This window comes from Schistocerca serialis, unplaced genomic scaffold (genome assembly GCF_023864345.2).
Source record: "Schistocerca serialis cubense isolate TAMUIC-IGC-003099 unplaced genomic scaffold, iqSchSeri2.2 HiC_scaffold_1343, whole genome shotgun sequence".
Taxonomy (NCBI): domain Eukaryota; kingdom Metazoa; phylum Arthropoda; class Insecta; order Orthoptera; family Acrididae; genus Schistocerca; species Schistocerca serialis.
In genome coordinates, this window is record NW_026047562.1 from 3,841,564 (window position 1) to 3,860,364 (window position 18,801).

The following is an 18,801-nucleotide window of genomic DNA, read 5'->3' on the forward strand; positions in this document are numbered from 1 at the left end:
GTTTTTATCGAAGCCAAATAACTCACTGATGCTGTTTTATTACGCTCGCGTGGATCACACGCGTCGTGCGGAATACGTGGAACGGTAAGAGCTGGGACGTATTCACACTCCATGGATTTGAAGACGTATAATGGACAGAAAAATTGCTCTACAGCCAAGGAGAAATCTTAGTCGTGTACGTAGAATTAGCGAATATGTTGTCTCCGGGGATCGCTTATGATGACGTAACTAAAAAGTTGACAGCATCATTTCTTTGTATCGATGTGTTAAATGGTAACAGATAAGAAAGGATTCCTCGGATGCCTTTACACACTGCTCATGATAGGAGGACGACTGCATTCGAGTCAACAATTAATTCACTGAGAAGGCAAAGAAATGGAAAAAGCCTCCACAGAATCGGTTGGCGGGAATCATATAGTTTTCTGGCCATTTCGTCACGACTACGTCTCATGTGTGGCATTATGCTTTAAGAAGTGACATCCGTAACGTCCTATTTTTACACGGAATAAAAACCTACGACTTGTGCTTTATCTAGTACAAATGACGAACCAGTATCGAGATAAGAAGAAAACGTTGCTTGTAGAGTAAATTCATAATAGTGGGTTAGAGATTAACGCTCTGTCGTGTCAAAAATTTTCGCCATTCGTAGAGTTTCAGAAATGACGACCGACACAGCCGACATCCCTGCTTTCATCCAACCCAAGGATTTTGGGAAATGTTTGCCGCGTAGCGTGTGCTGTTGTCATTTGGGTTGAAATTCTCCCTTTTGAAAGAGTGTCCAAACATTCCTGAGTGATCGGTCAGTGGGCAAACTGTAACGACTTTTGTTTCACGTGTCTTTGTTATGGTCGACAAGCGCGGGAGCTCACCGCTGTCAGCCCAGCCCTAGAAACGCATATGCAGATGTGTAGTCATACTGTGGAAAATTTACATATGTTCCATACACATGGCGTTCCATGATACACAACCGTGACGTTATAACATCTACACTCCCGTCCTCTTTATTACGAGAGATTGTCACAACCCACATATGCAGCCCCTATCTTATCCTCTGTTCACCAACATGATACGTTCAGTGTTCCAAAAGATTCCTCCGTGTTAACGTTGTAGTTGCATCTTCCTCCGCAAAGTAGTTCTGCGACATCTCACACATTCCGGCCACGTATCAAATCAATATCAGAGTTGCCTTGAAGACGACACAGAATAAATTACTCATTAATATCTGCTTCTACAAAATGGTTGTGCACTCTCCGTCGTGTTTAAATGGTCCTTACTAGAAGACTGTAGTAGAAACTGGCGCCAGTCATACATGTACGTAAACTTTGAAAACTGTGACCCAATTACGGGAAACACAGTTGCCGTACTAGAACCACTGTCGACTACTAGAAGTTTTAATTTGTCATTGATACACTGACTTTTGCGTAACAAAGCTTCTGTTGTACTCAGGAGATTTGCACGAATAATGCATACTACGGCACTTCTGTTTCTTTCAGACCGATGCCTCGACGTAAACATCGAAACTTCCAGTTGCTATTAAAGTTTTGGAGCCAGTGAAGATGTGGTTCTGGAGGAAGTATTTTGCTGGTTTCAGTTTAGTCAGTATTGGTGACATCTGAAGCTACTTTGTCTTCTGGTCAGAAGAAACTGATAGCACCTCTTGGTTCCGGCAGATTATACTTTACCGTTCCTGCACGTACAACCACCACGTCACACAGTGTGTGTTACTCTTGTGCCGTAGCTTTATAGTGAGAGCAGAAAGGAGAAAAAAGACAGCTGAAATCAGTATATTTAACGAAGTCATTCATTTCTGTGTACGTTATTCACCTCTCGCTGTGTGCCCTGCTCTGTTTGGGAAAGGAGGAAGCGTCGGTAGCAAACTTTTGTCAACGGCTGAATCTGGAGGTCGTCCGTACTAGCGAGGCGATGAAGGCATTTGCGAACTAGGGGTAAATGTGTTTAATTTTTTTTTATTTCATCGCATTGGTGAATAGACTGAATCAGCATAGTGTGGTCTCCGCTAATCCACAGAAGATACGATAAGAAATGTTACGTTCTTCCGATTAACCTACAGCTAAGAAAAACCTTCAACTTCTCATCGTAATCGCAGTTCCTTCCAGTTCACCGCCCTGTAATTCGTCAGAATCAGATAAACGGACAATTCAAATGACGCAGTGTTTACAATAAACTGTTGCGAAAACAGCTGTGCGCCTAAAATTCCGTTACAACGGGGAACGGAGTGGCTCGCGACGGCATTCTTGCGTCAGACGCTGTCCGTGCTCTTGTCGAGTTAAACTTTTATATCTGTTCGGGATTACTTTAGAAAGATTCATCTCCTTTACTTCGGCTCCGCATCACTATCGTCGTACTGCCAGACGAGGTGTCGACGTCTGCGACGCTGCTCCCCCACGTCCGGACGCAAATGATTCGACCAACTGCCCCGTAGAATAGCCGCTGCACAAATTGAATTTTTTTTTGGGAAATCTGATTTTTGCGGCATCTCTGACGACAGAAAAATGTGAAGCCCTTTTCTTATACAAAAGTCTGTATTCCTATATTTTTTGTTGGTAACAGTACTCTAAATATTGTTACGTAAAACGCTAGGCAAAGTATTACACTTAGATGAGGCAAGTGGCAAACGAGGGAAAATGTTACAACTATGGCGCGCTTCCCAGAATTGACTGTTCCCTTCGCTTCAGTTGTGTTACACATATTCAGGTCTGGGGAGGGCGTCTCTTGCTGATACACTGTGGAGACGTCGCAACATCGACACTCGCGAGTCATTCATTACCGACGATCCTGCACTGGCAAACAAGCCACGCCTGTAATCTAGTGACCCTGGCCTCACATTCTTATTACTAAAGTACTGAAGAAACAATTTTTTTCCATTTCAATGTGTCTCATTTTTGCTCTACTATACGCTTAATACACCTTGAAAACGTAAACGGAGGACATCTTTCCGACTGGTTTCAACTCTGCCAGCTACAGCTGCCAACTGATATAATTATTAATCGCTCTGTCTGGTGATTGTCCAAAAGGATCGCGCGCGCCGTGTAGACGACATGTTTACATCGCTGTGACATCTTCTTTCCGGAAGTGGTGCTGTGGTCTCCTGTACATTCCGGTCGTGTATAAAAACAGGCCAGTACTCGTCCTCTTGACAATGTGGAAACACGTAAAGTAATCCTTTTTGTAACCTGTTCTCAAGTATGCCGTCCATTCTCTATCGTGCGCAACCTGTTATCTACACTTAGTTCACAGCCGTGCACCAGTAAACGTAACTTTTGTCGCCCAATGCAGCACCTTCCAACGCTTTAACGGACGTGGATACTTTTGAACACCCGTTTATGTGCAACCTCCTCCTGCTCCCCATGTTTTCACTGGCGTCCGTAACAAGTCCGTACCCTCCACCATTTGTTAATGTCTCCTCTCGATATTAGGGAGACACCGAAAAGTTCGCTGTACCAAGGATAGTTGCATTGCAGAGGCTATGAGTGTAAATGTTATGAAGCTCGCAAAATAGAGGCTTCTTCGGAGTAACGTTTGATATGCAAACATGACTAGAGAAAAGCAGTTGCCCAAAGTTTCGTCTTGTGAATGTTGTGTCCCGTGTGAACGTCATATCTGTCGTACCGTTCACCTTACCTGCTCAGTAACCAGGCTAGGTGTTAAATCACAGAAAAAATTAAATTCTGGTCGAGGTCTACGTGGTTCCATAGATTGTTGTCCACATGTTTCAGATGTTTATTGAAATACAAAGAGAAATTAATATCGCCGTATTCAACAGCCTCTGAGTCATCAATACCGAATCACAGACGATAAAAAGAGTACCGCCATTACTCACGTTGATGGTAACAATGTGACCAACGCAGTTAAAAATTTTGCTTCGTTTTCAATGCTTTGGCAGTTGACCGACGGTGCATAGCCTCTACTTCCATTAATATTGACTCTGTGCGGTCTCACGTGTTGCCCCATAATAGCGTGACTGATACGCTTGTCACGACACTTGTACATTTACTACTTTACCTGAGGACATTTTGCAATCAAGAAACGTATTTCACATCTATTTCCTTAGCGCCTTTGTTAAACGTATCATAGTTATTATCCACTGAATTTTAAAGTTACAAATTGCTTCCAGCGCATTCCGTCATTTTGCCGTTTTCCACACTTTCCATCAAAGATTAAGTATACTGGACTCTAGAGAATTCGACCAACCCTCTGTCACGCCTCGTCTGGCATATGCAGGTTGCGGAAACACAATTTGACCAAAAGTGTAGGGCACAAGGACGGCATCAAATGAAAGAATCTCAATGTAGAAGCCAGAGGCCGCACATGAATATTTAAGGCGCTATGTCAGCATGACAACGGTGGTCGGTTTGAACATTTGCTACAGATAATTATGTTAATTAAGTGGCTGCTTATCCGTCATTCATTTTGGCTCTTTTATGAGATATTGAAAAATGAAACATGGTGCGTCAGCCTAGGCCGATACACGTGTGATACTTTAAAGTTATCGTGTTCTTCAAATATTCTGTTTACGTATACACGTTCTGCAAATGCAGATCGTAGTAATATAGAAGCCGAGTTTATCTCTCCGTTAATTCTCCATATCTCGCAGACCACAGAGCTCTGTCGGTGCATCAGCGGTCGATTGTTGCTGTAGGCGCCACGGAAAGATGGCAGTTAGATTCTGATTTTCAGTGGAGTAATTGGGATTCTATTAAAGAAATGAAAACAGAAAGAAGTAACGAACGCGGCAGCTAGCAATCAGACAGCACTTTTTTTTAGTTTAATGCGACGACAATTTTAGAAGATAAAGTGTTTTATCTATTAAAAAAATCAAAGTTTAAAGTTACGCTCGCAATGGACATATTCACTAAAAGTTATCGTCCTTGCCACATTTCATTTTACACACAACTGAATCAGACTATTTCTTATAAGCTACACATAATTAAGCCTGTAATTGATGACGAAGTTGACTGTTACTATTCCTACTGTTGTATCTTCCTTACGTAACGAACGAGCAAAACGCTCACAAGAGATAGTAGTCTTGTGTCTAGAACGCTATCACACGGGAAACAATACCTGCAGCCAGAGCATTTCCTGTTGCCACACATCAATGATTTTGTCATTACCTCTACATGTAATTCATATGTGACCTTCCAAACTGAATTACGTACGCCTACTACATTGCGTGAATGAATGCGGCAGTTTTCTCGGCAACAACGATAAACAAGCAAAGAAATAGGAAGACTTGGCTATAGATGTCTGCCATCACAGGGCTGTCGTGACAGCTGAGTCTTCCGTGACGTCTTAATGGTGACGACAGCGGCTGAAGGGCGTTTAGAGGCGGCAGCAGACCACACTGACGTGTGACGTCACTTGGCAACCAAGTCTTCTTGTATCCGCTGCAATCAATCATTTATTTTTATCGATCATCTCATAGGTATACATTTTCGGTAAATTAACCATCATCTGGTGCCAAGATGCCCGTGTGGGAGATTTTAATTACGTTCCGGTACCGCCGAAAATGTGCAATTGCGACGCCTAAATCCTATTCTCAAATTTCGTGTTTCATGCAGCGCTTCCAGGCTGCACTTTTCATCATATATTTTCTATGTACCCTGTACAACGATGCGGGATGGCAAACTTCGCTGAATCAGCACTGCTTAAATTTTTAATTTTTTACGTACACTGCACATGTGTCATTCAATGACTCCCACGCCGATCGTCCACCTATATTTTGCTACGTCACTGGAACGCTGGCACGCGACACACAAACCGTCAAACCATCATCAGCTCCTCATAATTACACTGTGCAGAGCGTAATTATTTAAAATTTTAAAAAGTAGACAGTAGTAATGTAGAAGCTGAATTTCTTTTTCCGCTAGTCTTCCGTCTCCTGCAGCCGACAGAGCTTTGTCGCTGCCTCAGTGACTGATTGTTGCTGCTACCACGAGGATCGGTGTAAATTTTAGCTCTCCCGCGAGTAATGGCGGTTTTCTGAGATAAACGAAAACGGGAGGAAAATATATATGCAAGTGTTCGTCATCGAAACGATAGTGAATCCTTAATTGGTACAGCGACTGAATTTTTAATATTTAGCAACAGCAGAATCTTGTGTTGCCGCCAATTGCGAGATTCGTGCCCATTCCCACACGTGAATCACACTCCTAGTCGCTGGCAGTTGTACCATTGTAATGCATTCGAAGTGTGCTGTTTCGCACTCCGCACCTACACGGGTAGCCTTCTGTCTCAGCTGATCTTACCCTACACTCCTGAGAAGGAGGAGATTCTGTGAGTAAATCTTCCCGAAAACACGTATACTAATCGTCAAAAAATACCGTCGAAACGTTTTTATCCAAGCCAATTACCGCATGTGATACTTTTATTATGCTCACTTGCATGGCATGCGTTGTGCGGAGTATGCGTAGCGATAAGGGACGGAGCTCCACGGTTTTGAAGACGTATGATGGCTAGAAAAATTCCTCTCGAGTCAAGGCGAAACCTTAAACACGTACATAGGATTAGCAGATATGTAGTCACCACCCATCGATTGTCAAGACATAATAAAGAAGTTGACAGCGACGTGTGTTTCGTATCGACGCGGATTATAAACGCGGTGTCAGAACGTGTTTTACTTCGTACAATGTGTCCAGCTGTTGTCCTTCCGTTTCTACAGATTGCGTTCGGATCTGTTAACGGATAAGAAAAAAGATCTGTCGTCGGCTTTTACACACTGCATATGTGAAGACGAGAACCGCAGTGAAGATCACAACTAATTTACTGGAAAGGCGATAAAAACAAAAAACAAAAAATCTCCTGTCCACGATATATCTCTGTCATGTCGCCGGAGAGCAATGATCGCGAGAACGAAAGCCACCAAAGCTTTATTTTACGGTGCCTGACCGCGTTATACGCTGCTCTTTGGCGCATGCGGACACACACCACGTTTCATACCTTAGGCCATAGAGATACACATATATAAGGCACGTGCATCTATCCTTGCTGTGTTGAGGTTCGAAACCAAGGCAGTTGCAGTATTTATAAAAATTTCATTCTGCAGTATTTATAGGTAGAATCAAGGACTGATTTCAACAACTGGTCTCCTTCTTGTATTAGTGCCACACACGTAGTAATGAAGTTGAGCTAATTTCCCCAAGATTCGCAGTGTTAATCCGATAACTGTCCTTATTGCAGTAGACCACGTGAAACGACATCAAACGTTCCAAACACTGCCCTGACATTTCTTTATTTTCACAAACGACAGAATACAGTAATACGACGAATTCCTGTTCTTGTTGGAATGTGGCTCATTTAGCTGACCGCTTCCACAGAATCGGTTTGGCGGGAAGCATATAGTTTTGTGGCCGTTTCATCGGGAGTACGTGTGAGGTGTGTTGTTATGCTTTAAGAACTAACATCCGTGATGTCCGAATTTACACAGAATACGAGTCTATGATCCCTGCATACTCCAGTACAGATACCGACACAGTATCGAGATATGAAGCGTGATGTACCGAATACGTCACTGATGGAAGACATTAATATACCGAGTTACAGATCAACATCCTGTCGTCTCAAAATCTTCGCCATTCGTAGCGTTTTAGACCTGACGACCGACACGCGTCCCTACTTTCTACCTATGCGACGATTTTCAAAGAGGTTTGGTGCGTAGCTTGTGGAGTCAGTTGGGTTAAATTTCTCCCTTTTTAAAGAGTGTGTCCAAACATTCCTCAGTGCTCCGCCACCGGGCAGACTGTAACGACTTTTGTTTCACGTGTGTTTCAGACGGTCTGCAAGCACTTGTACAGTAAGCAGTGCTGGTAATTCACTGCCGTCCACCCAGCCCGGGAAACGCACAATATGCAGATGTAGACACCTACTTTGGAAAGTGTACGCACATTCTGTACCCATCGCGGCAGGCCTCGTTGCGCGATACACAACCGTGACGTCACAACACGGACACACTCGCCCTGTTTATTGCGGCCGACTCTGCAGAGTCACACGTGCAGCCCCTGCCTTCGACAGAGCTCGGCCTTACAGCATTCTTACTAAGACGATACGTCGTGTGAGACCCAACTCGCCTTATTTGTTCATGAGACCCAGAAAATATTAGATACAGGCTCCCAGGTAGATGCTATTTTTCTTGACTTCCGGAAGGCGTTCGATACAGTTCCGCACTGTCGCCTGATAAACAAAGTAAGAGCCTACGGAATATCAGACCAGCTGTGTGGCTGGATTGAAGAGTTTTTAGCAAACAGAACACAGCATGTTGTTATCAATGGAGAGACGTCTACAGACGTTAAAGTAACCTCTGGCGTGCCACGGGGGTGTTATGGGACCATTGCTTTTCACAATATATATAAATGACTTAGTAGATAGTGTCGGAAGTTCCATGCGGCTTTTCGCGGATGATGCTGTAGTATACAGAGAAGTTGCTGCATTAGAAAATTGTAGCGAAATACAGGAAGATCTGCAGCGGATAGGCACTTGGTGCAGGGAGTGGCAACTGACCCTTAACATAGACAAATGTAATGTATTGCGAATACATAGAAAGAAGGATCCTTTATTGTATGATTACATGATAGCGGAACAAACACTGGTAGCAGTTACTTCTGTAAAATACCTGGGAGTATGCGTGCGGAACGATTTGAAGTGGAATGATCATATAAAACTAATTGTTGGTAAGGCGGGTACCAGGTTGAGATTCATTGGGAGAGTGCTTAGAAAATGTAGTCCATCAACAAAGGAGGTGGCTTACAAAACACTCGTTCGACCTATACTTGAGTATTGCTCATCAGTGTGGGATCCGTACCAGGTCGGGTTGACGGAGGAGATAGAGAAGATCCAAAGAAGAGCGGCGCGTTTCGTCACTGGGTTATTTGGTAACCGTGATAGCGTTACGGAGATGTTTAATAAACTCAAGTGGCAGACTCTGCAAGAGAGGCGCTCTGCATCGCGGTGTAGCTTGCTCGCCAGGTTTCGAGAGGGTGCGTTTCTGGATGAGGTATCGAATATATTGCTTCCCCCTACTTATACTTCCCGAGGAGATCACGAATGTAAAATTAGAGAGATTAGAGCGCGCACGGAGGCTTTCAGACAGTCGTTCTTCCCGCGAACCATACGCGACTGGAACAGGAAAGGGAGGTAATGACAGTGGCACGTAAAGTGCCCTCCGCCACACACCGTTGGATGGCTTGCGGAGTATCAATGTAGATGTAGATGTAGATGTAGATGTTTAGTATTGCAAAAGATTTGTCCTATTATGAAGTTTTAGCGTCTAAATGGTGTACTGCTACTGCTTTAATATACTATCAAAACATATAAATGGTGTACATCTAATCGATCGCTAGGAAAACAGGGATTACAAGTTCCAAACGCACAAATTTCCGGCGCTTTGTTTTCTGCATCGACAATCGAATCGCACAGCCTTTGTTGCCAAAGAGTTTTCGTTGCAGTTTGCTTCTTCCTCTGCGAAGTAGTACTGTGATTTCTTACGCATTCCAGCCACGTATCAGCTCAGTATGAAAGTTGCCTTGATGACAATAGAGAAGAAATTTATCATTTCAAGGTTCCCGTACGAAGTTTGGTGTCCGCTCCTCGACGTGTCCGAAAAGTCCATACTACTAGGAATCTGTACTACAAATTGGCACACGCCGTATATGTAATGCAATTATTTGGAAACCATGTCCCAATTAGGGCAAACGCAGTCACTGAGTCGAAACTACTGTGCATTGTTAGAATCTTTCATCTGCCTGACTCTACATAGGTAGCGTCACAGGTACTCTGAACATTTCAGTGAATGTCGCCTACTACTTTTGTTTCGAAGTAAATATCAAAACTTGCAGAATAAAAGAGCACAGTGTTGTCCTCCCTAATCCACAGAAAACACGATAAGAAGTGTTGCGCTCCTCCGATTACGCCGCAGCTAAGAGAAACCTGCAGCTCAGCATCGTAGTCGCATTTCTCTCCGCGTCACACCTCTGTCATTCGTCAGTACGAGATAAACGAACAACTAAAATGACGCGGTGTTTATAAATTGCCGCGAAACCTCCTGAGGGCCGAGAATTCCGTTACAACTGGGAAGGGAGTTGCTCGCAACGGCATTCCTGCGTCGGACGCTGTCCGTGTTCATGCCGAGTTAAACTTTAGTGGCAGTTCGGGATTATTTTATAAAGGTCCATCGCCCCTTTTTTTGGGTACCGTATCACTGCCGTCGTGCTGCCAGGGAACATGCCGATGTCTGCGACTCTGTTTCCCCGCGCCGGGACGTAAATGATTCGACGAGTTACTCTGGACTACAGCTGCCGTCCAGGTTGTAATTACTGTCGCAAAATCTGATCTGTGCGGCCCCTTTGATGGTACAATACGTAAAGCCTTTGTATGAAATAAAAAAGTTTGCATCCCTCAGTTTAGCGTTGATAACAGTCCTTTAAATGTTTTTGCCTAAAACACAAGTGCGAAATATTATACAAAGTTGTTGTTGTTGTGGTCTTCAGTCATGAGACTCGTTTCATGCAGCTCTCCATGCTACCCTATCCTGGGCAAGCTTCTTCATCTCCGAGTACCTACTGCAACCTACGTCCTTCTGAATCTGCTTAGTGTATTCATCTCTTGGTCTCCCTCTACAATTTCTACCCTTCACGCTGCCCTCCAATGCTAAATTTGTGATCCCTTGATGCCTCAGAATATGTCCTACCAACCGGTCCCTTCTTCTTGTCAAGTTGTGCCACAAATTCCTCTTCTCCCCAATTCTATTCAGTACCTCCTCATTAGTTATGTGATCTACCCATCTAATCTTCAGCATTCTTCTGTAGCACCACATTTCGAAAGCTTCTATCCTCTTCTTGTCCAAACTATTTATCGTCCACGTTTCACTTCCATAAATGGCTACACTCCATACAAATACTTTCAGAAACGACTTCCTGACACTTATGTCTGTACTCGATGTTAGCAAATTTCTCTTCTTCAGAAACGCTTTCCTTGCCATTGCCACTCTACATTTTATATCTTCTCTACTCCGACCTTCATAAGTTATTTTGCTCCCTAAATAGCAGAACTCCTTTACTACTTTAAGTGTTTCATTTCCTAATCTAATTCCCTCAGCATCACCCGAGTTAATTCGACTACATTCCATTACCCTCGTTTTGCTTTTGTTTACATTCATCTTATATTCTCCTTTCAAGACACTGTCCATTCCGCTCAAGTGCTCTTCCAAGTCCTTTGCTGTCTCTGACAGAATTACACTGTCATCGGCGAACCTCAACATTTTTATTTCTTCTCCATGGATTTTAATACCTACTCCGAATTTTTCTTTTGTTTCCTTCACTGCTTGCTCAATATACAGATTGAATATCATGGGGGAGAGGCTACAACCCTTTCCCACTCTCTTCCCAACCACTGCTTCCCTGTCATGCCCCTCGACTCTTATAACTGCCACCTGGTTTCTGTACAAATTGTAAATAGCCTTTCGCTCCCTGTATTTTACCCCTGCCACTCTTCTATACACAGTTAAGCCGAATACGTTTTTCCGCCAGTTCTCTGTCCCTGCAGCCGACAGAGCTTTGCCACTGCCTCAGCTGCTGACTCGCTGCTGGCGCTCCGAAATGTCGGCAGGTCCACTCCCTCGCGAGTGACGGCGGTTTCCTGGCCTAAAGGAAAGCGGGAAAAGTTTTTCGAATATGCCCACAGAAGAACGTCGCGTCGCCTGCCATTTACGAGATGCGTAACCATTCCCACATGCTATAATCACACTCCTATTCACTGGCAAGTTGCACTGTTTTAATGCATCCGGACACTGCTATTTCGCAGTCCGCACTTTCATGGGTGGCCTTCTGTCACAGCTGCCTCCAGCTGATGGTATCCTAAACTTCTGAGGAAGAGGGGGAGGAGGTTTTGTGAGAAAATGTTCCAGGATACACGGATAGAAATCGTCAAAAAATACCGTCAAAATATTTTTATCCGTGCCAGGTAACGCATGTGATTCTGTTTTACTATGCTCAACTGGATGGTAAGAGGTGTAACGTATTTACGGTCCAAGGTTATGAAGACTTGCAACGGTTGAATCGAGGCGAAATCTTAGTCATGTCCGCATTGTCAACGTGTATTTTGTCAACAGGCATCGATTGTGAAGACGTAATAAAAATAGTCGACAATATCACGTGTTTTGTACCGATGCGGAATTTAAACGCCGTGTGATAAACTGTTTCCTTCCTTGGGGCAATGTGTCCAGTAGTTGCTTCTCTGGTTATACACGTTCCATTAGTAAAAGGCAACTGAAAAAAAAGATCTATCCAGCACCTTCACACACTGCATCTATGAGAACAAAGATCACGTTCGAGACAAATGGCGGTAGAGAATTAGAATAAAAACTTTGTGTCATCCATATTCTTTTGTCCTGTTGCTGGACAGAGCCGGTCGCGTGATCGAACGCCACCAAAGCTTCATTCACGCTGCCTGAATGCGTTATTTGCCGCTCGTTGGCCAGTGTAAAACTTTGGACTCACACTATTTTCCGTACCTTCGGCCGACCTCGAAATTCTGCCGTAGTGTCCTTCATATTCCTGCCATTCATTAAAGCACTCTGAAAATTTTTTTTATTATCACGTGAAACCAAAGTTATCATTTTGATTTCCTCTTATTGAATGAGCTGTTCCTCGTGTCGCATCGCAGAGTTGTCCCACATGTCAGTGCGATTTGTATATCTATGTACTCTTTCTAAATCATTCCCCAGTGTGGGACAAGCACATCTGCGAGAAATTTGTTATCATGCAATTATTATATAGTTTTGACCTTTTTAAGATATATCCAAACAAGAAACATGGACATGTGGTTGTCCTCATTCCTGAAGAAGTACTAGACGTGTTAGTGATGTTTTAAATTTATCTTGTTCCCATCGTGACGACTGCTTAGTCCGAACGTTCTGTTTACGTATACATTTTATGTAAATTACCTATCATTTTGAACAAGGACCTCCGTATGTCAGATTTCAATTACGTTCCTGCACCACTGAAAATATACATCTACGACTTTTAGTTGCCATACACAAATTCCTATGCTACATGCTGTCCTTCCGCCCTGCAATCTTGGTCAAATGGTTTCTCCACGCCCTGTATATCGGTGCTGGATGGCAAAACTCGCTCAAACGGCACTGAATAAGTTATTCATTTCATACGTTCGTTACACGTATGTCACTGAATGACACCCAGCCAGGTTGTCCCCCTTATGTTCCGCCACGTCTCTGGAAAGGCTGCACGCGATCCACAAAATCACGAAACCAGTTCCAGATTCGCATACTGACACTGTACTGATTGTAAGCATATTCAGACATTAATCACAAATGCAGATCATAGTAATGTAGAAGCCGAGTTTATCTTTCCGTTAATTCTCCGTCTACTGCAGAGCACAGAGCTCTGTCGCAGCATCAGCGGTCGATTGTTGCTGTTGGCGCCACAGAATGAAGGCAGTTACGTCCAGAGTTACTCCGGAGTAACTGGGATTCTGTTAAAGCAATGAAAACAAAGAAGTGATGAATACGGTAGGTAGTTTCTGTTGGAACGAACGACGACTTTTGCGATTCGCTTTCCACGTCTGCAATCGAGTTTTAACGGCTATTTCACAGCAATAAAACGTTATCACTGCATGTTAACAAACCGGTGCTCGAAGCTCACATTACGTATGAGAATGCCGACATGATAATTAAGAAGCGATAAATCTTTATAGTTCGCCCATTACTACTGCGAAATATTGCAGTGCTTTTATGTGCGGACGGAGTGTGTAAAGTAGTACACAATCGTATGCTGTCGAAAGGTGGAGGTGTTATACAAGCAAGACACCACAAGTCATTAGTAGAAGTCAGTAGCATTTTCCATTGAAGACTACGACGCGTAATTTCGATTGGACGGAACGATACCTTTTCGGGTTTGTGTGTAGAGGACCTAACTCTAAATGCTGGTTTATATAGACTACATACAGTTAGCCATGCCCCACCCAGGTAATTTACAGTTTAAAAGTTTACTCGCTTACAACTTGGATAAACGTAAAGTTTGACTGGTGATTGTGCATTTGTTATAATTTTTTCCCGTTTTCATTTTCTCCATAAAACCGCCATCATTCCCGAGAATGTTATGAACTGCCGATATTGTGGAGCGCCAGCAGCAACAATCAGTCGCTGAAGCAGCGACAAAGCTCTGTGGGCCGCAGGAGACGGAGAATTAACGGAAAAATAAACCCAACCTTCTATATTTCTACGGTCTGCGATCGCGATTAAATGCGTTCAAAGTCAGTACCGTGTCCTTGTGGATCCGACACTGCTTTTACGATTTTGTGGAACCCGTGCTGGCGTTCGGGTGGCGTGGAGTAACATAGGCGGACGTCTCTTCTAGAAGTCATTCAGTGACGTATGTGATAAAGAGCAAACGTGAGCAGTGTTGTTCGAGCGATGTTTTGTCAACCGCCACCGTTACACATGACGTGCTGCCCGCAATCTCAAGAGCTCCGCACTCATTCCTCGATAAAATGAATGTGCTTAAAACGGTAGACCGAACGAGGTGATGCGCCGGTTAGCACACTGGACTCGCATTCGGGAGGACCACGGTTAAAACCCGCATGCGGCCATCCTCATTTAGGTTTCCCGTATTTCCCTGCATCGCTTCAGGTCAAGGCCGAGATGGTTTCTTTGAAAGGGCACTGCCGACTTCCTTCCCCGTCCTTCCCTAATGCGATGACCTGGCTGTTTGGTTCCCTCCCCCGTCAAACTAACTAAAACGGTAAACAAGGTGACGATGTCTGCGACGCTGCTTCCACCATGCTTGAAACGTCATCAGGTCTCGGAGATCCTTTGTAGCTCCTCGACGCTAAAAGACAACAGCCGGCGTGGCGGTAGAAGTCGCTGCCGCACCTTGTCATCTCTGCGGCCTGTCAGTTCACGGAACTGATGTCGCTTGGTTGTACCTGAATATAAATAACGTAATTAATTTTGCCTAAAACACTGCAGCGAATATTTACATTTATTACTGTTTTCTCGCATTGTCGCCCTAAACATATTCAAGTTTCGTAATATCTTCACTGTTTCCCCATATGTTTTTTTGGCCCTCGGCAAGCAAATGCACCATTAGCAGTGCAGAAAACTCACCGCCGTCAAACCAGCATCTGAGACGAATTTGCTAGCCTAGAAAACTGGTTATTATAGTTTGCAAGTGTTCTGGAACCGACAGAGCTTGGTCTATTATTGGCCACCCTAAGACAATACATTCAGCACCCGAGCAGCTCCGTCGTTGTAGGAAGTTAAGGAATTTCGAGGGCTTACTTTTCGTCTGGCGCTAGCTTCGGTACACTCTAAAAACATCTCAGCCGTTTGTATGTAATCGTTTCCAACTCTGTCGCCTACATGTAATTATTCTGGTCTTACTCGTTTTCTAGGAGCTGACTGCTTGATACGTTGTCCTTATTATGGCATTTTCCATTCCGACGCGAAAAGAAAAGGTTTTTATTATTTTCTCTCGTACTATCAAGAGTTTAGTGAGTATCTGTGCAGTTAATTTTTATTTTATTTATTTATTTATTTTTGGATAGTACTTCATTAACTAAAGGCAACGGCAGGCGTCTCTTGCTGATACCCTATGGTGACGTCCTAACATCCAGACTCGCGTCTCATTCATTACGAACAGCTCTGCACTGCCACATATGCTAGCCCTGGAATCGAGTGAGCAGGGCCTTTTAGCTTCTCACGAGAATATTACATTAAGTACACTAAAAAGATCACGCTTTTCTGGACAGATTGTTTTTTTCCCCATTCAATACGACTCTTTCTTTTAGTGTAGATATTAACACACTTTGAAAGCGTGTAAATGGTAGATACCTGTCCGATCGTGTTTAACTCACCTGGCTACAAGCGCAAAACATATACTCCTCGTGGCTTTGTGTTCGCCTCGACTAACGGATCGCGTGATCTCTGTTGGCCACATGCTGATATTATTCCTGTAGCGTCGTACATCTCGAAATTCTACCGTAGTCGGTTTCACATTCTTGCTATATATCGAAACAACCCCGCAATTATTTTGATGACCACGAAAACCAAAGCTGTCATTTATATTTCCTCTTATTAGACGTGCTATGCTTCGTGTTTCAACAGTCGACATCGCAAAGCTGTACCACACATTGGCGAGATTTGTATATCTGCATACTCTCCTGACGTCATTGCCCAATATGGGACAAACACATCTGTGGTACATTTGCGATGATAAAATTGTTCTCTAGTATTCGAATCTCCGATTTCCCAGTAACATACTTACGTAGGGAAGCGTATCTGGTACTCAGTCCGTTTCTGTGAACGTCAAACAGAAGGACTGCTACTACGTAGTACGTAGGGCAGTATTTGCAAGCCGATCTGCCAATAGAAGTTCTGTCTTATCGCGCAAACTCTGCTATATCGATCCTGGAAATGTGCTTATAGCCACAGCCAGCCTCTCGCTTAGTGGGGAGGGCCACGGCAAACAGTGGCCGGTGACAAGACACCCCCTGAACACGGCTGTGTGTTCATTCTCTGACAAGTTTTGTCGCAATGTCTAAACGCCTGATATTTTTTGGTGAGATGTGTTTGCAGCAGTGCCCATCTTCCACTTCTTTCCACAACAATCGTAATCCTGATCGCTTAACAAATCTGCTATGAACGCTTCAATGGCCGTGCACGAGACTTTGAACATTCTTCTACTTCCAATCTTCTCTCCACATCATGATTTCAGTGGCGTCTGTCAGGAATCCGTACTCTCCACTGTTTGTTAATGTCTCCTCTTATCTTACACAAACACTGATGAGTTCTCTTCGTCAAGGACAGCTGCATTGCAGAGACCATGCGTGTAAAATTTATGAAGCTCGGGACATCGACGTTTGTTGACCCTAGCAAAGCCGATTAATGTTTAACATATAACCACATGATTAGAAAAAAACGGTTTCCGAAATTTTCCTCATCTGAATGTTGTGTTCCGTGTTGTCCTCGCCTCTGTAGTTCCGTTCATCTCGACTGCTCAGTACCAACAATGGAAACTTGCAGCAGGTATCAGATACCCATATGGAGGACTTCAGGCAAAATTCACCACATTTCAGTCAAAACTGTAGGTAAATAGAACATATGAGGGCAACTGGGATCCGCAGGTTACTGTGTCGCAGGTATACATCGAGGTACAGAGAGCAGTCGATATCACACTATTCGTCGCTCTCTGAGTCATCACTTCCACATCACAGACGCCATAAAATTATTTCGTCTCTACTCACGATGATAGGAGCAATGCGACCGACGCCATTAAAAGTTGTGTTTCATTGTCAGTGCATTGGGAACTGATCAATGGTGCATTGTCTCTCGTTTTATTAATACCGATGGTGTAGCGGCTCATATGTCGCCCCATAATAATGTGACAGACGCTTTTGTCACGACATTTATACATTTACTACTTCGGTAGAGGACTTTTTGTAATCAAGAAACGTATTTTACATCTTACGTAGTAACACCTTGGTTAAACGTATCGCATTTTCTTTCACGTACTTACCGTCTACTTAATTTTAAAGTTGTACGTTGCTACCAACGCATTCCGTCATTTTGCCGTTTCCAGCACTTTCTATGGACTCTTGAGAATTCGATTATCATTATGTCATTTGCTACGACATACTTACGTTAATTAAGTGGTGACTAATTTTTTGGCTCATTTTTCATTTACTTTAATCTTTTTAAGACACCTTCAAACATTAAACATGGATATATGATTGTCTTCATTTCTAGAGAAGTACTATCTGGTACGTCGGCTAAGTATGACAAAAGTATATGTGATCTTTTAATTTTTTCTTGTTCTCATCCTGAAGACTGGCTAGTCCAAGGACTGTGTTCAGGCGTACATTTTCTGTGACTTACCTTTCATTTTGAGAAAAGACGTCCCCATGTCAGATTTTAATTGTGTTCCTGGAGCGCCGAAAATACTGATTTGGGACCCTTAGTTGGGGTACTCAAACTCCTATCTTCATAGTGTCTTTCCGCCCTGCACTTTTGATCAAATTGTTTTTTTTTTTTAATTATTCAGTTTTTACGTACGCTGCACATATGTCACTGAACGACTCGCAGCCCGATCGTCCGCCTATATTCCGCCACGTCACTAGAACGGAAGCACGCGACACACAAAATCGCGAAACCAGCGTCAGATCCGCATAACTAAAGTGTACCGATTATGAGCACATTTAGATGTAAATCGCAAATGTGCTGCAACCGACAGAGCTTTGTCGCTGCTGTTTGCATCGCGGAATGTTGGCAGTTTTATTTCTCCCGCGAGTAATGGCGGTTGTATGAAGTAAAGGAGAACGACAAAGAAATTTGCGTGCGTGAGTTCACCACCGAAATGAGAGTGAATCGAAATTTGACGCAGCGTTACATTTTTAAAATCCAGCCACAGCACAGCTTCGCGAATCCCTCCACTTTCGAAATGCACGTCCATTGCCACGTGTGAGTCGCACTGCCAGTCGCTGGACAGTTCCAGCATTTTAACCCATCCGCACGGCCCCTGTTTCGCACCCGGCACATTCACTGTCTCTGCTGCCTCCAGCTGATGTTACTCTACACTGCTGAGAAGAAGCCGATTGTGTGAGAAAATCTTCCGGAAAACGTGAGTAGATACCGTCAAAAAATACCGTCGAAACGTTCTTCTCCGAGCCAATTAACACACGCGATAGTTACATAATGCTCACATGGCTGACACGTGCTGTGCGGAATAGGAATAGCGGTAAGGGGTGGAACGTATTTGCACTCCATAGGTTTGCAGA

General features: G+C 43.7%; 1 protein-coding gene across 2 annotated transcripts in view; it reads right to left on the reverse strand.

The window, feature by feature from the left end:
* LOC126439759 (protein roadkill-like) overlaps positions 1 to 18,801 on the reverse strand; it is a 327,044-nt gene that overhangs the window by 166,779 nt on the left and 141,464 nt on the right. The window lies entirely within an intron of this gene.